The 4868-nt window shown below is 36.7% G+C and overlaps 1 protein-coding gene across 1 annotated transcript in view; it reads left to right on the top strand.

The window, feature by feature from the left end:
* TUBGCP5 (tubulin gamma complex component 5) overlaps window positions 1-4868 on the top strand; it is a 59338-nt gene that overhangs the window by 29907 nt on the left and 24563 nt on the right. The gene's annotated exons all lie outside the window — the stretch shown is intronic.

Genomic DNA, 4868 nt, shown 5'->3' with positions numbered 1-4868 from the left:
GATTCCATTAGGTTTTTTGTGTAGACAATCAGTATTGTTTGCAAATATTGACAGTTTTATCTCCTGCCAGTTCTTTTTTTTTTAAATAAATTTATTTATTTTATTTATTTATTTTTGGCTGTGTTGGGTCTTCGTTGCTTTGTGGGCTTTCTCTAGTTGCGACGAGCGGGGGCTACTCTTCGTTGTGGTGCACAGGCTTCTCATTGCAGTGGCTTCTCTTGTTGCAGAGCACGGGCTGTAGGCTTGTGGCCTTCAGTAGTTGTGGCGCACGGGCTCTAAAGCACAGGCTCAGTAGTTGTGGTACACGGGCTTAGTTGCTCTGCGGCATGTAGGATCTTCCCAGACCGGGGCTCAAACCCGTGTCCCCTGCATTGGCAGGCAGATTCTTAACTACTGTGCCACTAGGGAAGCCCCTCCTGCCAGTGCTTATACCTTATATCTTCTTAATGACATGTTAACCATGTCTCTTTCCTGGTCAGCCCTCTAGTCTGCAGAGGAAGCAGTGGCAATGAGCGTGGGTTTCCTGGAGTGGTTTTTATACCAAGAGGGTTGCCCCTGAAATTCCTTAATTAAGTGTGATAGTTTTTGGCATAGGTTCTGGATATGTGTCCTTTGTAAAATAAAGACTTTTATTCCTGTTTTTCTAGGAGTCTTTAATTATAAATAAGTATTGAACTTTATCAAGTGCTGTTCTTTATCTGTGAGATAATTCTATAATTCATCGCTTTTACTCTAGTACTTTACTGATAGATTTTATTGATAGTGAATCATCCTTGAATTCCTGAGCTAAACTTCCTTGGTCATTCTGTTATTTTTTTACTATAGTATTGGATTGGGTTAGGCTTTTTTAATTGAGAATTTTTAATCTTTATTCTTCGATGAATTACTTTTTCTATCATGTCTTTATCTGGTTTTAGAAGCAGGGTTATATTGGCCTCATAAAATGTTAGACAGCTCTCCCTTTTTCTGTTTTCTACAACAATCTGTATAAGATAGCTAATCCTTTAAACCCTACTACTAGTCCTGAGGCTTTGGGGGTGCTTGGGAACATCTTAGGTTACCATTTCAATTTCTTTTATGATTATTGAATTATTCAAGTATACTGATTGTGTCTTTTTATTCATGGGTCATTTTAAAATCGAGTAATTTTTTTTTTTCTAGCAGTGACAATTAAATTTTGTATGTCTCTCTCTTTGTGTGTGTGTGTGTGTGTGTGTGTGTGTGTGTGTGTGTATGGTTTTAAGTAAATGATTATATATATAAATGTTGTTGGGTAGCTGTTATTTTAAAGACCCTTTGTCAATTGAATATTTGAATGGAATCATAAGTCCAGATATTGTAGCAAAGCTGATCAAGTATTTTGTTGTTAACTCTTATAACTTAAATGTAAATAAATTCCCTTCCACTAGATGAATCAGATGCCCGAAGCTGGCTGGAACAACATGTGGTCCGTCAGTACTGGACAGTCAGGTCCTCGAGGTTTCCTCATAGTTTACATTTGCACTCCAATCTAGCTGCTGTCTGGTAAGAAGCTATTTTCCATTTCATGTGTTGATAGAGGAAACTTGGATGTTTTAATATTTGGTTTTGAATTGTGACTTAAATCAAATGCTTTCTTGAACTTTTTTTTAACAGTTTTCAAAACTGAAGTATTGAATTTACAGTGTTGTGTTAGTTTCAGGTATACAGCAAAGTGATTGTTATACATACATACATTTATATATGTGTGTGTGTGTGTATATATAATCCTTTTTCAGATTCTTTTCCATTATGAGTTATTACAAGATGTTTAATATAGTTCCTTATCCTATACAGTAGGTCCTTGTTGTTTACCTGTTTTATATGTAGTAGGGTGTATATGTTAATCCCAAACTCCTAATTTATCTCTCCCCCCGTCTGCTATCCCCTTTGGTAGCAGTTTCTACTCTATGCCTATGAGTGCAATTATGTCTTATAAATAAGTTCATTTCTATCATTTTTTTAGATTCCACATATAAGTGATATCATGTGATATTTGCCTTTCGCTGTCTGACTTATTTCACTTAGTATGATAATCTCTAGGTCCATCCATGTTGCTGCAAATGGCAGTGTTTCATTCTTTTTATGGCTGAGTAATATTCCATTGTGTGTATGTGTGTGTGTGTGTGTGTGTGTGTGTACCACATCTGCTTTATCCATTCATCTGTCCATCTTTTGATGTACGTGTAGGTTGATTCCCTGTCTTATCTATTGTAAATAGTGCTGCTATGAACATTGGGGCTCTGTTTTTAGTTTTTTAAGGAACCTCTGCACTGTTCTCCATAGTGGCTGCACCAATTTACATTCCCACCAGCAGGGGAGGAGGGTTCCTTTTTCTCCAAATCCTCTCCAGCATTTATTATTTGTAGACTTTTTTTTTTTTTGTAGGACACGGGCCTCTTACTGTTGTGGCCTCTCCCGTCGCGGAGCACAGGCTCCAGACGCACAGGCTCAGCAGCCATGGCTCACAGGCCCAGCCGCTCCGCAGCATGTGGGATCTTCCCGGACCTGGGCAAGAACCCATGTCCCCTACATTGGCAGGCGGACTCTCAACCACTGCGCCCCCAGGGAAGCCCTATTTGTAGACTTTTTAATGATGGCTATTCTGACTGGTATGAGGGGATACCTCATTGTAGTTTTGATTTGCATTTCTCTAGTAATTAGTGTATTGAGCATTTTTTCATGTGCCTGTTGGCCACTTGTATGTCTTTGGAGAAGTGTCTTTAGGTTTTCTACCCATTTTTTGATTGGGTTGTTTGTTTTTTTTCAAATTAAGCTGTATGAGCTGTTTATATATTTTGGAAATTAATCCCTTGTCATTTGCATCATTTGCAAATATTTTCTCCCTGTCAGTAGGTTGTCTTTTTGATTTGCTTATGGTTTCCTTTACTGTACAAAAACTTTTGAATTTAATTAGGTCCCATTTGTTTATGTTTCTCTTTATTTCCATTACTCTAGGAGACGGATCCAAAAAAATATTGCTGTGATTTATGTCAAAGAGTTTTCTGCCTATGTTTACCTCTAGGAGTTTTATAGTGTCCAGTTTTATATTTAGGTCTTTAATCCATTTTGAGTTTATTTGTGTATATGGTGTTAGAGTCTGTTCTAAATTCATTCTTTTACATGTAGCTGTCCAGTTTTCCCAGCACCAGTTATTGAAGCGACTGTTTTTCACCATTGCATATTCTTGCCTCCTTTGTCGTAGATTAATTAACCATGAGTGTGTGGTTTATTTCTGGGCTTTCTATCCTGCTCCATTGATCTATGTGTCTGTTTTTGTGCCAGTACCATACTGTATTAATTACTGTAATTTTGTAATATAGTCTGAAGTCAGGGAGCCTGATTCTTCCACCTTCATTTTTCTTTCTCAAGATTGTTTTGGCTATTCAAGGTCTTTTGTGTCTCCATACACATTTAAAATTTTCTTGTTCTGGTTCTGTGAAAAATGCCATTGGTAATTCGATAGGGATTGCATTCTGTAGATTGCCTTAGGTAGTATGGTCATTTTAGCAATATTGATTCTTCCAATCCAAGAATACAGTATATCTTTCCAGCTGTTTGTATCCTCTTCAGTTTCTTTCATCAGTGTCTTACAGTTTTTGGAGTACAGGTCTTTGCCTCCTTAGGTAGGTTTATTCCGAGGTATTTTATTCTTTTTGATGCAATGGTAAATGGGATTGTTTCTTTAATTTCTCTTTCTGATATTTCATTGTTAGTGTATAGAAATACAACAGATTTCTATATACTAATTTTGTATCCAGCAACTTTACTGAATTCATTGATAAGCTCTAGTTGTTTTCTGGTAGCATCTTTAGGATTTTCTTATATATATTATCATGTCATCTGCAAACAGTGACAGTTTTACTTCTTTTCCAATTTGGATTCCTTTTATCTCTTTTTCTTCTCTGATGCTGTGGCTAGGACTTCCAAAATTATGTTGAATAAATGTGGCAAGAGTGGGCATCCTTGTCTTGTGTCTAATGTTAGAGGAAGTGCTTTCGCCTTTGAGTATGATGTTAGCTGGGCTTATCGTATATGGCCTTTATTATGTTGAGGTATGTTCCCTCCAGACCCATTTTTTTTAGATTTTTTATCATAAATGGATGTTGAATTTTGTCAAAAGCTTTTTCTGCATCTATTGAGATGGTCATGTAATTTTTATTCTTCAATTTATTAATGTGATGTATCACATTGATTTGCAGATGTTGAATCATCCTTGCATCCCTGGGATAAACCCCACTTGATCATGGTATATGATCCTTTTAATGTATTGTTCAAGTCAGTTTGCTAATATTTTGCTGGGGACTTTTGCATCTGTGTTCATCAGTGATATTGGCCTGTAATTTTCTTTTTTTGTGATATCTTTGTCTGGTTTTGGTATCAGGGTGATGGTGGCCTCGTAGAATGAGGTCAGAAGTGTTCCTTCCTCTGCAATTTTTTGGAATAGTTTCAGAAGGATACGTGTTAAGGCTCGTCTAAATGTTTGGTAGACTTCACCTGTGAAGCCATCTGGTCCTGGACTTTTGTTCGTTGGAACTTTTTTTGATTACTGATCCAATTTAATTACTGGAAATTGATCTGTTCATATATTGTATTTCTTCCTGATTCAGTCTTGGGAGATTGTACATTCCCAGGAATTTGTCCATTTCTTCTAGGTTGTTCATTTTATTAGGCATACAGTTGCTCGTGGTAGTCTCTTGTGACCCTTTGTATTTCTGTGGTGTCAGTTGTAACTTCTTGTTCATTTCTGATTTTATTGATTTGGGCCTTCTCTCTCTTTTTTTCTTTTTTTTTTTTTGATGAGTCTGATAAGCAAATTACCAAATTTGTTTATCTTTTCAAGGAACCAG

The sequence above is a fragment of the Neophocaena asiaeorientalis genome, unplaced genomic scaffold (assembly GCF_003031525.2).
Source record: "Neophocaena asiaeorientalis asiaeorientalis breed wild unplaced genomic scaffold, Neophocaena_asiaeorientalis_V1.1 scaffold236, whole genome shotgun sequence".
In the NCBI taxonomy this organism is placed as follows: domain Eukaryota; kingdom Metazoa; phylum Chordata; class Mammalia; order Artiodactyla; family Phocoenidae; genus Neophocaena; species Neophocaena asiaeorientalis.
This window is presented reverse-complemented; position numbering and strand designations above follow the sequence as displayed.